Genomic DNA, 17,303 nt, shown 5'->3' on the forward strand with positions numbered 1-17,303 from the left:
AGGGAAAGATGTTTTTGGATAGGGGAGCTTTTCACACATATCAGATCACGTAAGTTTGGTGGAGGCTTTTTTCAGCAGAAACGAAAAAGCAGTCTACATTTTAAAAAATGATATCATTTTGATCTTCTGTGCTGCTATCTCATTAACTCTCTGACTCTATACATTGAAGACCAGATGTCTACCCTCATTCTCTTGGTGATCACATCCACTTTCCTTGCCTTAAGTACTGTCTATATCAGTGTTTTTCAAACCTTTTTTCATTATTGCCTTTCTCCAAAGAGCCGTTTTAGATTTTTTCCCCTAATCACACTGTCCCATGAAACTCTGATACTACATACACTCTGTATTTGTTTATGTGTTGTGACTGTACTTTTCTTTGTATACCTTTTGCTCTAGCCACATTGAATTTGCTATTCCACATTTTACCTTACTGGTAAAAGGGTTTAAAGGAGTGATTATCTGTTCTCTTAATCCACATTGGCCAGGCATTAAAAGTAGAAATTTCCCTGGGTTAGAGCCACTACCATCATAGGTTTCCATGGTAGAGTGGAGCAGAGATTGACTGTGACGACAGATTCCTGGGAGAAGGAGTGACATTGCAATCAGGGATTGAGATTTTGGCACAGGGCGGGGAATGTGCCCTGTTTACCTTTGTAATCCTACTTCCTGATTATGTCCTCTACCATTTGAAAGAGGACATATTAGTCTGCATAGGCTGCTATAACAAATAATGTTATAATGCTTTATAATGTTACAATGTTTTATAGTGTTTTGGGCAGCTATGTTTAAAATATATGCACAGATCTAAAAAAAATAATAAAAATAAAAGTGAAGTGCACAAAGGTTCAGTTCAATAGGTTTTACAATCGTACACACCCATGTAATTAGCACCTGAAGTTCCAGAAAGTTCCCATACCCTTTTGTTCCTTTCTTCTTTTTTTTCCTTTATGATAGCATTTTTTTTTAACTTCCTTTCTAGTTAAATACCTTTCCTTCTCACTTTCTGATTTCTATCACCAGAGATTAGTTTTGCCTGTTCTTGGATTTCATATAAATGGAGTCATACCATGTACTATATTATTTTAGGTCTGGTTTCTTCAGCGTGTTTCTAGATTCATTCATGTTTTTGTATGTATCACTAGCTCATTCCTTTTATTGCTGAGTAGTATTCATTTGTATGATTATGTCACAATGTGTTTATCCATTTCCTGTTGATGGATATTTGAGTTGTTTTCCATTTTTTAAGCTATTATAAATACAACTGCTATGAACATTTTCATAGAAGGCTTTTTATAGACATATATTTCACTTCTCTGGGGTATATACTGAAGAGCCAAATTGCTGGTCACATGGTAACTTTAATTATTTGTGAAACTGCCAGACTGTTTTCCAAAGCAGCTGCATCATTTTACATTCCCACTGGCAATGTACACAGGTTTCAACTTCTCCATATCTTTGTCAAAACTTGTTATTGTCTGTATTTTTCAAAACAACATTTATTTATTTGGCAGCATTGGGTCTTAGCTGCAGCATGCAAGATCTTCATTGCCGTGTGCAGGATCTTTGTTATGTCATGCAGGATCTTTAGTTGTGGCATGTGGGATCTTTAGTTGCAGTATGCGGGATCTAGTTCCCTGATCAGGGATCAAACCCAGGCCCCTTGCATTGGGAGTGCGGAGTCTTAACCACTGGACCACGAGGTAAGTCCCTGTCTGTATTTTTGATTGAAGCCATCCTAGGAGATATGAAATTGTAACTCACTGTGGCTTTGGTTTGCATTTCCCTAATGACTAATGATGTTGAGCATCTTTTCAAGAGCTTATTAGCCATTTGTAATGTCTACTTTGGAGAAATATCTATTGCCTTAGTCAATTCAGACTGCTGTAACAGAACACCACAGACTGCGTAGTTTATAAAGAACAGAAATTTCTTTCTCATAATTCAGGAAACTGGGAAATTCAAGATCAAGGCACTGGCAGATTCGGTGTCTGGTGAGAGCACGCTTCCTGGTTCAGAGAAGGCAGTCGTTTCATGTGTTCTTACGTGGCAGAAGGGGTAAGGGAGCTCTCTGAGGTCTTTTCTACAAGGGCACTAATCCCAGTCATGAGGGCTCTGCTCTCATGACCTAATCACCTCCCAAAGACCCCATGTCCTAATACCACCGCAATGGAGGAGTAGATTTCAACATAATGAATTTTAAGGGGATACAAATATTTAGTCTGTAGCATCTATTCAAATCTGTTGCCCATTTTTAATTGGGCTCTTTGTATTTTTATTGAGTCCTAATTGACTTTTAACAGTGGTTGAATTGAATGAAATGAGGAAGTCTGTTGCACCAGGGAAACCTCTTTTAATGGAAACTAACAGAAAATACAGCCTATACCAGCTTAAGTATAAATGGAATTTGTTGTATCACAGAACTGAAAGTTCTTGGGATAGTTTTGGCTTTAAGAATGTCCTGATCCAGTGGGGTAAAAATGACAACAGGATCCCATTTCTCCCTATTCATCTCCTGGCTTTGCTTTTGCTGTGTAACACAGCTCTGGACAGACTTTTCAGTGATAGCACCAATATGGCTCCAGCAGCTCCAGGTGACATTCCCCCAGGTTCAGGTGAACTGGAATTGAGCACTTGCTTTTCTCCCAGCAGCTTTGGCAAAAGACTAGTTGGTCCTGACTGACTGCAGATGAATCCCAGTTGCAGTGGCCAGGGGAATAGGTACATTCATAGTTTTAAGAGGAGTCATAGGTTCCATTCCTGAAACCAGAGTTAGAGCCGACTCAAAGCTCATGGACTGCAAGTAGGGGAGGGGGAGTTCACCAGAGAGAAATTAGAATATGTTTACCAAAAGAAGAGGAAAATGGATGTTGAGATGTCAAAAACTAGCAAATGCCCATTACAGTGCTTCCCAACCATGGTCTGACTGAAAGTTGACAAGATTTTATCATAGCAACTAAGCCAGTAGGTGTGGCTACAGGATAAAATATTATTATTATTATTATTATTATTATTATTATTATTATTATTAGACCGCTCCTTGCAGCTTGTGGGAAGAAAGCACATTCTTTTTTGAAGACGGGGCTGAATGGCAGCCCCTGCAGCTGCCACAAGCCCTGACCTCCATCTGGCCATTCTGCTTTTCCCAATATGCACACTCACAGAAGGGAGCTGGTGTGTTGCTGTGCTCCACAGAACTGCTTTGGCTTCTTTCATGATTCCCTTGGATCAACTCTCAGGAAGTCATTCTCTTCCTTAGATGTCTTCTCTTTGAAAGATTTCCTCTGCCTGGAAGGCTTCTGCCTCAGTCACTCTAATGACTGGCTCTCTCATCTCCTTCATGTCTCTGCTCACATGTTCCCTTATCAGTGAGTTCTTCTCTGATCATCTAATAAAATAGCAACCCCCTCACAATCCTTATTCCCCTTCCTGGCTTTATTTTTTTTCCAAAGCACTTACCATGCATAATTGAAAATGTGGTTTTCTATATTTATTCTCCGTCTTCTTTGATTAGAATATAACTGATGACAGGTCAGGAAATGTTTGCTGCTGTCTCTAGTGCTTACAGTAGTGACTGCACATAGCAAATGCCATTAAATACATGTCAAATGAAAGGAAAGAAAGAGGAAGATAGGAAAAAAGGAAGGAATAAAACTGATATAACCACATGAATCATCGAAAAGTTGGTAAATACCACTAAACTTTTCTCTTTCTGATGCAGACTTCACATCTAAGAAGATCATCTAACTTCTCTATGCAAGTCAAGCATATAACCTCTTGCAAGTGAAGAAACTTGCAAAACCAGGTCACTAAAAATTGGAATTTTAAATTAAAGACAGGAAACATATTTATTAACTACTTTCTTATATCAGATACCATGTTACAAGCTTTCGCATACATTATCTCATTACTCCTCCCACCCCCAACAACACGTTGAAATAGGTCTTGTCATCCCTATTTTACAGGCAAAGAGACTGAAGTCCAAAGAAGGTATTCAATGTCACATACACAACTGGAAGTATGGAATTTAAATCCAGATTTGTCTGATAGCAACACGTAAGAAACAGACTTTTGTGCTAAAACAAGAGGAGAGCAGCCAAATTCCCGAAGCACTTGATAATAAAAATGAGAATAGTATAAAAGGGTTATATTATAGAGCAGTGGCCCCCAACCTTTTTGGCACCAGGGACCGGTTTCGTGAAAACAATTTTTCCATGGACGGGGCGGGGGGATGGTTCAGGCGGTAATGCGAGCGATGCGGAGCGACGGGGAGCGGCAGATGAAGCTTCGCTCGCTCACCCACTGCTCACCTCTTGCTGTGTGGCCTGGGGGTTGGGGACCCCGGTTACATAGGACAGAGTAAGGAATCACTTTTACTATGCATGGGCTGCAACGCTCACTATCACAGTTACCCAGCCCAAGGGAGACACCATCTTCTTACAATGGGGGGTATTTTTTTTCTTTATAAAGTCTGTTATGGACTGAATGTTTGTGTTCCCCCTAAATTTATCTGTTGAAGCCCTAATCCCTCAATGTGATCGTATTAGGAGTTAGGGCCTCTGGAAGGTAATTAGTTTTAGATGAAATCATAAGGGTGGAGACCCCATGTTGGGATTAATGCCCTTATAAAAAGAGGGAGAGTCATCAGTACACTCTCTCCACCATGTGAGGCTACAGTGAGAAGGTGGCTGTCTGCAAGCCAGAAGATGAGCTCTCATCAGTAACCGAATTGGCTGGCACCTTGATCTTGGACTTCTCATCCTTCAGAACTGTGAGAAATAAATTTTCATTGTTTAAGCCACCCAGTCTATGGTATCTTGTTATAGCAACCCTACCAAACTATGACAAAGTCTCAGAAACATACAGCCACTAGAACTACCATATGATCCAGCAATCCCACTCCTGGGTATTTATGCCAAGATAATGAAAATACTAATTTGAAAAGCTATATGCACCCCATGTTCATTACAGCATTATTTACAATAGCTAAGATATGGAAACAACCTGAGTGCCCATCAACAGATGAATGGATAAAGAAGATGTGGCATACATGTGCAACGGAATATTATTTAACGATAAAAAAGAATGAAATCTTGCCATTTGCAACATGGATGGACCTAGAGGGCATTATGCTAAGTGAAATAAGTCAGACAGAGAAAGACAAACACTGTATGATTTCACTTACATGCATAATCTAAAAAACAAAACAAATGAACAAACATAACACAACAGAAACAGATTCTTAGATACAGAGAACAAGCATATGGTTGCCAGAGGAGTGGGAGGAAGAGAGAAATAGGTGAGGGAGATTAAGAGGTACAAATTTTCAGTTATAAAATAAATGAGTCACGGGGATGAAATGTACAGTATGGTGAATATAGTCAATAATTATGTAATATCATTGTATGGTGATGGATGAAAACTAGACTTATCATGGTGATCATTTTGAAATGTATAGAAATATCAAATCAGTATGTTGTGTACTGGGAACTAACAGAGTGTTATAGGTTGATTATACTTCAAAAACAAACAGACCAAAAACTCATAGAAGAAGAGATCAGATTTGTGGTTATCAGAGGTGGGAGGGTGGGGGGAGGAGGAATTGGGTAGTCAAAAAGTACAAACTTCCAGTTATAACATAAATAAGTAGTAGGGGTGTCATGTACAACATGATAAATAAAATGAACACTGTTGTACACTATAAATGAAAGTTGTTAAGAGAGTAAACAACTCATCACAAAGGAAAAAATTTTTCCTTTTCCTCATCACAAAGATAAAAAATTGTTTTTCTCTTTCTTTAATTTTGTATCTATAGGAGATGATGGAGGTTCACTAAGCTATTGTGGTAATAATTTCATGATGTGTGTAAGTAAAATCGTCATGCTATATACCTTAAACCTACACAGTGCTGTAAAATAAAAAATGGAAGAAAAAAAAGAAAATGGCTTAAGGGAAAAAAAAGAAACATAGCCACACAGCATTGGAAACTCTCTCTTAGGAGAGAAACCTGTTCTCACAGTAAAATGACAACTAATGAAAATAGAAGGAATGATGGAATTTGCAAATCATCAGTGGAAGCTATAACTAGTAGCTGAATATTGGCTAAGGAACAGAATATTTACATAGTTCCCCAAAACCTCCTATAAATCTTTTATTAACTACAAAAGAAAACTAGTATCTTTACAGTGGAGAAATCTGGCACACACTACTTTAATCAGCAATCCAAGTCAATTTCAGTGGTATTATTAAGACAAACCAGTATCATGTGCCTTCTCATATAATGCTCTAAGAAGGACCGAGTACCACTTCTGTGGAATTCCTGCCAACAAGGTATAACCTGAATGTAATCATGAGGCAAGTTAGACAAACCCAAGCTGAAGGACATTCTACCCAATAACTATCCCATATTCTTTAAAAATGTCAAGTTAGAGAACATTAAAGAAAGGCTGAGGAACTGTTCCAGATTAAAGAGACATGACAACCAAATGCGACGCATGACCTAAGACTGGACGCTGCCCTGGGAAAATAAAACGGCTATAAAGGACATTACTGGGGCAATTAATGGAATTTGCCTAAGAACCATGTATTAGATAACAGTGTTGTATCAATGTTAACTTCTTGTTTTGATCATACTGTTGTGGTTATATAAGATAATATCTTTTTCTCAGCAAGTATTCTGCAGTGTTTAGGGGTCTCCTAACATATGATATCGCCAATTTATTCTCAAATTTTCAGAAAAAAAATCATATCTACATACTATAGAAAAAGAGAGGAGGAGGGTTGGGGAGAGAGAGAGAATGATAAAGCAAATGGGATAAACTATAAACAATTGGTAATGCTGCGTATAGGGCATACAGATGTTCCATGTATTATTCATTCTTCCAAATTTGAAAATACAACAAAATTAAAAATTACAAAATGTGCTTTTAATCGCAAACAAAGACCCTCTCTGGATGTTAATCTGGTGGCTGGTGAAACACTTCAGGTAATTACCATAGATATTTCTTAAAAGCGTTCGAGGGCTTCCCTGGTGGCGCAGTGGTTGAGAGTCTGCCTGCCGATGCAAGGGACACGAGTTCGTTTGTGCCCCGGTCCGGGAGGATCCCACATGCCGCGGAGCGGCTGGGCCCGTGAGCCATGGCCGCTGAGCCTGCGCGTCCGGAGCCTGTACTCCGCAACGGGAGAGGCCACAGCAGTGAGAGGCCCGCGTACCACAAAAAAAAAAAAAAAAAAAAAAAAAAAAAAAGCGTTTGAATTATTTTGCAGGTCAAAATAAGAAACTCAGAAGAGCTGCAGAAATGCATAGCACTAATTTCTATTGGAAATGTAACGTACTCTTTTTCTCTAAGTGCTTATCAGCTATTCCTGAGTACTGGTCATTTTGTCAGAAGTGGTGGTTTGCAATGAGTCCTTCTGCAAAACAGAACATTTTATGATTCCAATTTTGTTAATGGAAATAAAATGTATGCAAAGAATAAAGGCTGAAAGAAACAAGCATGAATCTAGTCAAAATAATTTCAAATGACTTGGCCTCATTTTCTTAATCTTGATGTTAATTTTTTAAGCATTCATTCCATACAGGAAGCCTGAATAACAGCAGGGTTGTTTAGGGAGAAGACAGTGGGTATTTTTTTTTTTTTCTTATAAAAATACTTAGAAATCGCATGTGGCTACCTGTCTCTTCAGTTTCTTCATTTATCAGTTTTCTAAATTACCTTTTTCCACTCTCTATTTCTCTACATTAGACTGTCCACCAGTGTTTACTGAACACCTTCTAGGTGCTATGCAAATATAAAAGAAGATCGTGACATGGGTCTCTGTGGCAGAAACTAGTTGCCTGTTCAACATCTGTTCCTTTCTCGGAAGCAGACTACCGTCATTGTTCAGTGCATCGGTGCACTCAGCTAAAAAATAGTTCCCTTGCATTTCCTTGCAGACGTGGTGCCCAATGAGATATAAACAGGAGTTGCGAGGTGAGGCTTCCAGAAAAGGTCTTTAAAATTCAACTGGGAGGCCTACTCTCTTCCCTTCATCCTTTCTTCCACCTTGCCTGGAACACAAAAATGACGGCTGGACTTCCAGAAGCCATCTTGTAAACACAAGGGTAAGGCTCACACCCTGGGGATGGCAGAGGGAAGAGCTAAATGAGGCTTGGACCATGATGCTCTCTTAGGGCCCACATGATCAGTCCTGGCCAGCTTTCTCTGGACTCCTTTGAAGTGAGAAAAATCAACTTCTATCTTATTGAAGCCATAGTAAAGGATCTCTGCAACCAGCAGTTGAATACAATTTTTAAATTATACAGTCCCTGACTTGAAGAGCCAGTTGAGGAGAAAAAAACTAGCACACATAAAACACTCAGAGAACATATGTAGCTAGGTGGTGTGTAGTTAGGAGACAGCATAGGTAGAAAGAGGGAGAGCTTTAGAATCAGTTATCCTTGCAGTTCTAACCTCAGCTTAGCATTTTAGGGTGTTTGGGCAAATTACCTAATCTTTCTGAAACCTCGGTTTCCTCTTTTATAAAATGAGGATGACAATGATTACCTTGTGTAGTTGTAATGAGGAGTATAGATAATGGGACTGGCCCTTAATAGGTGCTCAATAAATGATGGTAGTAATTTATAAGCTATACAAACTCACAGCAGGATGAAATCTGTATGGGTTAAAATGATCAAGAAAGGCGTAGAGGGTTTCCCTCGTGGCACAGTGGTTAAGAATCTGCCTGCTAGTGCAGGGCACACGGGTTTGAGCCCTGGTCCGGGAAGATCCCACATGCCGCGGAGCAACTGAGCCCGTGCGCCACAACTACCGAACCTGTGCTCTAGAGCCCGTGAGCCACAACTACTGACCCGCATGCCACAACTACTGAAGCCCACGTGCCTAGAGTCCGTGCTCCACAACAACAGAAGCCACCGCAATGAGAAGTCCGCACACCACAACGAATAGCAGCCCCCTCTCGCCACAACGAGAAAAAGCCCGCTCACGGCAACGAAGACCCAACGCAGCCAAAAATAAATAAATAAAAAATAAAAAATGAAAAGGTTTAGAGAATAAGTTGGACTTTGTTGCCAGTGAAGGACTGAAATGTTCAGGATGGATAAAGGGGAAAGGTATTACACATGGGTACAGGAAAGGCATGGGTAAAGACACAGAGACTGGCTGAATATAACATATTTGAGAGTTACAAGGAAATCAATATAACTGGTACCGTAGAGTTAAGGAAAATAGAGCAGCACAGATAGGGTGAGATCAGGGTGGCATAGATGGGGTGGGATCAGGCTGAAAGTCAAAGAGAAGATATGTGACTTGCTATGAAAGGGCACAGGAGAATCCGTAAGTTTCACACAAAAAGAATAATCAAAACAGACATAATGAAAGCTCATCACACTAAGGTGCTCAGTTATCCTGAGTGATTTTCTTTTAGAACAAGTGACAGGAAATGAGCCTAAGTGCCAAATGGAAGGCAAGTATCTAACCAAAAAAAGTGGTCATTAATTTAATGGAAACACTGCCTAATAGCAAACATTAATCTAGTTGCTAGAAAGGTGCTGTGAGGTAGCTTGAGTCCACATAAGCTTCCTTCCTGGGGTTTTTGTATAAAATGAAGACTTTTTTTAAGATTTTTGGTATTTGGCAAAGGCCTTTTTCACTTTAATCTTTTCAATTTAATCAAGCCAATCATACACAGTATGTTTCTCTGTATAAACCATAAGACACCAGCAGACACTCACCCATTTTGATTCTAACGGTGCCTTTTTCACTATCTCGCTTTAAAAAACTCACTTAGTAATGCCATTGGTTTCCAGCAAATATTTCAGGGCTTTCCCAAAGTAAAAATTAAGAGATCCAGTAAGCAATCCCTGCACTCTTTGGCTTTCACAGAGTCCCCACATTATACAATAAAGTTAATTATTGTTTTTCCTATACGTTAGGATGAAAACTGGTCAACGAAACCAGCCAACAGACCTTTTGAAGGCCTGTACCTCCCAGATAAAACCCACCCACAAGTTCCAATCTGAACTTCTCTTCCTTCTCATAAGCTGAAATAGCGTATGTAATAGGAACTACAAACAAACGGTATAAAGCTTGGCTGAGTAATCACGTCTCTGAGATGTCATGGAGAAGGCACGAACTTGGATGAGAAGACTTGACCTTGATTGGAGAAGTTGGGGAACTCAGATTTTCCCTAAACCTCAGGTGGGTCTTGTGTAACATGAGGATTATAACCCCTTTCTACTTTAAGAAGTCCTTCCTTGGGAGGATTGCATAAAATAATGTGTAAAAGTGATCTGTAAGGCTTAAAGAATTGTAAGAGTGTAATATTTTCAGTAGACACTGAGGGTGCCTACCCACTATGTTCCTGTCTTTGAGGAACATCCCCATCACACCCTTCCAAAAGGTGGACCCAAGCAGTCATACCTGAATAATCATAACAATGATAATTTCAAAACAAGAGCTACAGTTTAGAATGATGAATAACTTCTAGGGATGGACAATGGTAGGGGTTGTACAACATGTGTATGTACTTGGGAATTCCCTGGCGGTCCAGTGGTTAGGGATCCGCGCTTTCACTGCTGTGACCGCCGTTAGATCCCTGGTCAGGGAACTAAGATCCCACAAGCCGTGTGGTGTGACCAGAAACAAAAAACACACACACAAAAAAGGTGTATGTACTTAATTCCACTGAATTGAACTGTACACTTTAAAATGGCTAAAATGGTAATTTTTATGTTATGTATATTTTTCCACAAAACAAATAAAAAAAAACAACTAAGAACTAACACATATTGAGGACTTAGTGCCTTTCTTATAATCATTAACCAGGATTATTTTATTTCATCCTCGCAATAACCTCTTGCAGAAGGTGCCAGTGTACCCTCATTTTACAGAGGAACAAACAGAGACACAGAAAAGCTGAGTAACTATCACAAGGTTACACGGCTAGTAAGTGGTAGAGCTCTGTTTGAATCTGGACAGACTCCAGAGCCCTGTCCCCACTACCAATCCCTTCCCCCTCCACCAATCAGAGGAGAGCTCAGGTCACAAAGTCTCAGGAGCTTGGCTTATCAGACTCTCACTCAGGAATCTGGTATAAGAGATACTGAAATTCTGGTCAGAGAGTGGTTGGCTCTAGACTCTTTTGATAAACACCTGAGGTCTCTGGCTCCAAGGCAAGACAAAGCCTCATGTGACCCAAAGTTATAAGGGAACAGGAAACTAAGAGCAGGCAAAGAAGAAAGGCAGTCTAAAGAAAACAAGAGCCCAGGGAGGGGAGATGGGGTGTGTTGAAGACCTTTCCAGTTCCTACGTGTGTCTTGCACTTTGTATCTTTTTTTTTTTTTTTTTTTTTTTTTTGGGTTTTTTTTATTTTATTTTTTATTTTATTTTATTTTATTATTATTTTTTTTGCGGTACACAGGCCTCTCACTGTTGTGGCATCTCCCATTGCAGAGCACAGGCTCCGGACACGCAGGCTCAGTGGCCATGGCTCACGGGCCCAGCCGCTCCAGCGGCATGTGGGATCTTCCCGGACCGGGGCACGAACCCGTGTCCCCTGCATCAGCAGGCGGACTCTCAACCACTGCGCCACCAGGGAAGCCGAACTTTCTATCTTTGTGATTGTTCTATATGCTTATCCACAAACCTCTTTTACTTAGGCTGCTCCAATGAGCTGTATAATTTGCAACCTAATGAGCTCTAATTATTCTAATAAAGTATTTCAAGAGGGAAGAGAAGTTGCATATGTAAAAATATCTAGAGCATAGCTCTTTATAATAATTAATCATTGGAAGAATGGAGCCACCCAATAACTAGGGAATAATAAATTATACTATGTCAATTCAATGAAATATTATGTAATCATAAAAGTGCATAAACAGAAAAAAGTGGAATAATTACAATAGGGAAAATATATGAAAAGCTGTGAATGCAGGAAAGAATGGTATGTGTGTGTGAGTGTGTATGTGTGTTCTATATTGTTCAAAAACAGCATTAAATTTTTGAGAAAAGCTTGAGGGCTCTTAAAATCCCCTTTCTTAAAATATTTGATAGAATTATCAGGTATGAGAACTAGAAATAATTTTAGCAGTCATTTAGTATAATTTTTCATTTCTTCAGATTCTGAATACCTTTAGTGCTGAGGAGTCCTCTGTCCTCTAGTGCAGTGGCTGCCCACCTTCCGCCTGAACACCTCTGGGGACAGAAGTGCCAAAGTTTCTCCTCTCTTCAGTTGGCTGATTACAAAGTTCTCCCTTATGTTATGTCTGAAGTTTCTTCCCCTTAGCTCTAGTTCTCTCTCTTGGGGGTCAAGGCTATCCCTTCTTTTTTTCCTCCCCGAAATGTCCATTATCACTACAGTAGACAATTGCTCTAAAAGTACAATCACTCTCATAGCAGCCTCTGCTCCCTCTCACTGACAAATACTTGAGAATTCCTTCCCAGAGCACTGTGGACCACACAAGCTTCTCTCCAGGTGGAACATTATTGCCAGTGTCCCAGGAAAAAAACACATACATGTGAACAGAAGGATGAAGAGTAGAGCCCTGGAAGGGAGTGAGGGCCAATTGCAAATGGAAAACCCAGCAAAGCGGTCATGGGAAAACAGCCAAAGTGGAGACTGACTTCCAGTTCCCTAGCAGACCTTCTTGCCTTGGTTTCTAGAACAGGTGATGCCATACCCAAAGCTGTGTCATATCTTAGCATATCAGAGGCCCATGGAGTCAAAATAAATGGAAAAAAAACCTCTCAAGCTAGTTTGGAAAAAATAGGTGGTTTGATTACATTGACTATTCAACGCCCCCCATTTAAAGCTGTTAGGCAGACTATCTCAGTGAACACTGTGGGTAAGATGCTGCCTAAAAGGGATAACCCCTTGTCCTAACCAGCATAGAGTCAGCATGCTTCTGATGGGAAAAGATAACTTTCAAATACTTCAATGTCAAAGAGAAAGGAGAAACAGGAGCAGCTCTAGAAAACATAAGAGATTCAAAAATCTTGGCGGAGGGATGGATTGGGAGTTTGGGGTTAGCAGATGCAAACCATTACATATAGGATGGATAAACAATGAGGTCCTATGGTATAGCACAGGGAACTATATTCAATATCCTGTGATACAATGTTCATTGCACCACTATTTACAATAGCCAGGACATGGAAGCAACCTAAGTGTCCATCGACAGATGAATGGATAAAGAAGATGTGGCACATATATACAATGGAATATTACTCAGCCATAAAAAGGAACAAAATTGAGTTATTTGTAGCGAGGTGGATTGACCTAGAGTCTGTCATACAGAGTGAAGTAAGTCAGAAAGAGAAAAAAAAAATACCGTATGCTAACACACATATATGGAATCTAAAAAAAAAAAGGTTCTGAAGAACCTAGGGGCAGGACAGGAATAAAGACACAGACGTAGAGAATGGACCTGAGGACACGGGGATGGGGAAGGGTAAGCTGGGATGAAGTAAGAGAGTGGCATGGACGTATATATACTACCAAATGTAAAATAGCTAGGGGGAAGCAGCCTCATAGCACAGGAAGATCAGCTTGGTGCTTTGTGACCACCTAGAGGGGTAGGATAGGGAGGGTGGGAGGGAGGGAGACGCAAGAGGGAGGGGATATGGGGATATATGTATACGTATAGCTGATTCACTTTGTTATACAGCAGAAACTAACACAACATTGTAAAGCAATTATACTCCAATAAAGATGTTAAAAAAAAATCCTGTAATAAACTGTAATAGAAAAGAATTTTTAAAAGAATGTATATATATGTATAACTGAATCACTTTGCTACACAGCAGAGGTTAACACAACATTGTAAATCAGCTATACTTCAATTTAAAAAAGGAGATTCAAAAATCTTGAACAAATGAGACAAAAACTATAAAAGCAAAAATACGGACAATGTACCTAACCACTTGGTCTGACAAGACCCTCGCTCATGAACACATTATACATATGTGCACCCATCCACACGCACATAATAGGAGGGCAAATCCAAATGTCTGTTCTCTTTGGAATGTTCATGGTAAATCTGAGCGTAGGCAAAAGTGAAGACCTCCCTGGGATCTAAACAAATCTTAGGAAGCAGACTTTGCTTCCTATTTTAGCCAGTATTGCTCCTATATTTGCCTGAGCCCTCCACGATTGTCTGGACCCCAGAATTCATTCTTTTTTTTTTTTTTTTTTTTTTTTTGGGTACACGGACCTCTCACTGTTGTGGCCTCTCCCATTGCGGAGCACAGCCTCTGGACGCGCAGGCTCAGCAGCCATGGCTCACGGGCCCAGCCGCTCCGCAGCATGTGGGATCTTCCCGGACCAGGGCATGAACCCATGTCCCCTGCATCGGCAGGCGGACTCTCAACCACTGCGCCACCAGGGAAGCCCCCCAGAATTCATTCTTTGTGTTTCTGGAGTTTATATCTTTGCCTGATCTTCTTTCTTATCCAACCTAACTTTATTTGCAATAGAAGCACCTCTATTTGGCCCTTTTACTCCTCTATTTTTTTTTAAAGAAAAAGCATCCCCAAACAGGGGTAATTAGAGGGTGTTCAGAAGTTGGAAAGTGAGAAGAAATTAATCTATACACAAAAAGGAAATGCCTGTCACTCTCATATCTTTCTCTGAGGACCCTCCTAGCCTTCAAGGATATGTTTTAAAGAAAGTCTTAATTCAAAGAACTGCAATCTTCACTCACAAGAATCAAATAAGCTACTTGGAGGTTGCTGTATGACTCTTAATCATTACTTATTTGAATCCTACGTGCTCTGATGAGAGATCGTTTTAAGAGCATGCTTGCGTCAACCTTTAAGAGGTTTCTGTCTGGGCATCCTGGATCATCCTGGTATTTAAATCCTGGGTTTACCAGGTGATGAGAACGGGAGGTAGGTTTTTCCAGCCACTAGAGACGGGCACAGCCATGCACGTGACGGCATCCATCAAGGCCGCCTTTTCTTCAGATGTCTCACTTTCAGAATCACAGAATCTACCAAATAAAACATTAAGGCCACCATCAACCAGCTTCCCATTTCCCTTCCCCCAAAAAGGGGCATGCAAGAGCCCACGGAAGCAGGCTGGACACACAGGCCCTGCTCACCTGGGAAAATGATTTCAGTCACTGTCTTCAGCTCCAATTCCTGCACTTAGAACACACATTATAATCTAGCTCCTAATCTAGCTGGATTCTGCTCCAGTTTAATTGACCAAGGCATCATCCCTTCCAAGCCGCCTCAGTGAAACCAGTGTAGCCCACTGGATGGAATGCTAAGTGCAGCTGCGCCTCAGAAGGAAAGAGAGCACCACTGCAGGAGGGAAGAAGGGAGGGCATAAGCAGAGACTGTACAAAATCAGAAACACATTTTTAGAACATGGTGGGCTTGGGGGAAGAGGGGAAAGAAATCAACAAAACGTCCCAATAATTTCACGGCAGAGCTAGAAGAGAGCATTTACAGCTATTCCAGGACACTCCAACAGAAAGCTTTTCCTGGATGCACAGACCTTCACAACACTGACAACCCTCAGGTGACCGTGCTGGTTCGTACATGTGGTCATGATGTCACAGCATGAGAAGAACACAACAGAATGCCCAAGCGGCATCTGGACAGCACATAGCAAAAAAGAAAAAACAAAAAAAAGGCTGAACTCGCCTCCACAGAACCCCATTAAAAACCAAAGTGTGTCTATTACAAAGTCACATTTTCCGTTTTTCTGCTTTATAAAGTCAGCAATGCTGGAAGGTAGGAATGAGTGCAAAAGGGGAGTGTGAGGCTCACAGATGTCCCTTCAGTGAGCAGAAGGAAGGACTGGCTGGACACCTCCCACCCACTTCAGACAAACACACACATGTCCAGATTCACGCTGTGGTTACTAGGTCACTTCCAGACTTATGCTATATTGCAATAATGTTTTCCTGAAACCACACAGAGACCACACGCCCACAGATCTCCCCCGCAACTGTGAACTATTCCCGCAGCATGGCCAGGATGAGATTCTGCCAGCAACAGGATGCCAAACCCTTCCACAGGAAAATAATTCACTTGCCACTATTTTTATTTGCATCATCCCCCAGATAGGATTAGTTCCTTGTTTGAAGAATTCCTACTTGGAAGAAGTCACTGTGACCTGTCAGAGTGCAGGGAGCTATCACGTTGCTGTCAAACTTCCAGGACAGGAGGTATTAAAGGTTATCAACCTGGCTGCTATTCTGTTCAAAGTTCTGTGAGCGGGTGGGATGGCCTGGGGTTCTCCTGAAGTACCAGAAAGCGTAGTTGTACTGCAAGGGATGCTCTCAGATCCAGGACAACAGCCTTCCTCTTGCTGCTGTTCTGACGCTTGTCCCATTCCTACGCTTCCGTCTCACCATCTTTCTATGTGATGTCTTCTTCATCCTGATCATGGTCCCCACTGTCATCGTCTTTCAAGGCCTTGGACTTATTCACTTTCTTGCTGCTGTCGCCACTGCCTCACAGAGTGAATCTATCACTTTTACATGATGATACTCAGGGCCACGTCATGGGTGTGTGAACTGTGCAGCAGGGCCCTGTGCTCGCTTAATGCTCTGTTGTCATCATCTTGAAATTCTTAATAATTTTTTGAATGAGGGAACCCACTCTTTCATTTTGTATTGGATCCCACAAATCATGTAACCAGTGCTGAAAATATTTCAAAGACCTTCATGTCAAACCTCCCCATTCATTTGGCCATTCTTTTTACAGAACCTGATTTAGGGTCTTTTAACCATCCTGGTTGTTCTTCTGGAACTTTGGTTCCCAGAACTCACCACAGACTCTACACATGACCTAGTCAGTGAGGAGTATAGTGATACCTCAAAGACTGCTGTTATAAACAAGACTGTATGTATATTTGTAGTGAAAGAAAGCAGTTAGTGTTTACCATGTGACTGGCATTATGTTAAGGACATTACATGTGTTATCTTATGTAATCCTCACATCAACCCTTCTAATTAAGAGACAGATTTGTCTCCAGTTTGCAGATAAGACGACTATGGCTTAGAGAGGTTACATAACTTGCTGAAGACCATACAGTTACAGGTGGCAAAGAACTCAAACCCAGGTCTGACAGACTCTTGTACAGTAGCTGTACTAGGGCTTCTCCCGAGTTATTAGAGACACTCACTACTTAGGTGGTTAGAAGTGACACACATTGAGCTAGTAACCAATTCCGATTGTACTGTCAACTAATTTTGATCTATGGTGATTCAGCTGGGAAGGTCTCTTTGGATGTTAACTGAGCTGTTCCCACATGGCCATTTCCTTTTCCAGGTTCATGCCCTCTGTTAGGTT

General features: G+C 40.8%; 1 pseudogene; it reads right to left on the bottom strand.

The window, feature by feature from the left end:
• The window catches only part of LOC103083509 (eukaryotic translation initiation factor 4E type 2 pseudogene), a 35,857-nt pseudogene extending 19,446 nt beyond the window's left edge, over nt 1–16,411 (bottom strand).
• Between the last annotated feature and the right edge of the window lie 892 nt (nt 16,412–17,303).

This window comes from Lipotes vexillifer, unplaced genomic scaffold, assembly GCF_000442215.2.
Source record: "Lipotes vexillifer unplaced genomic scaffold, Lipotes_vexillifer_v1.1 scaffold134, whole genome shotgun sequence".
Lineage (NCBI taxonomy): Eukaryota > Metazoa > Chordata > Mammalia > Artiodactyla > Lipotidae > Lipotes > Lipotes vexillifer.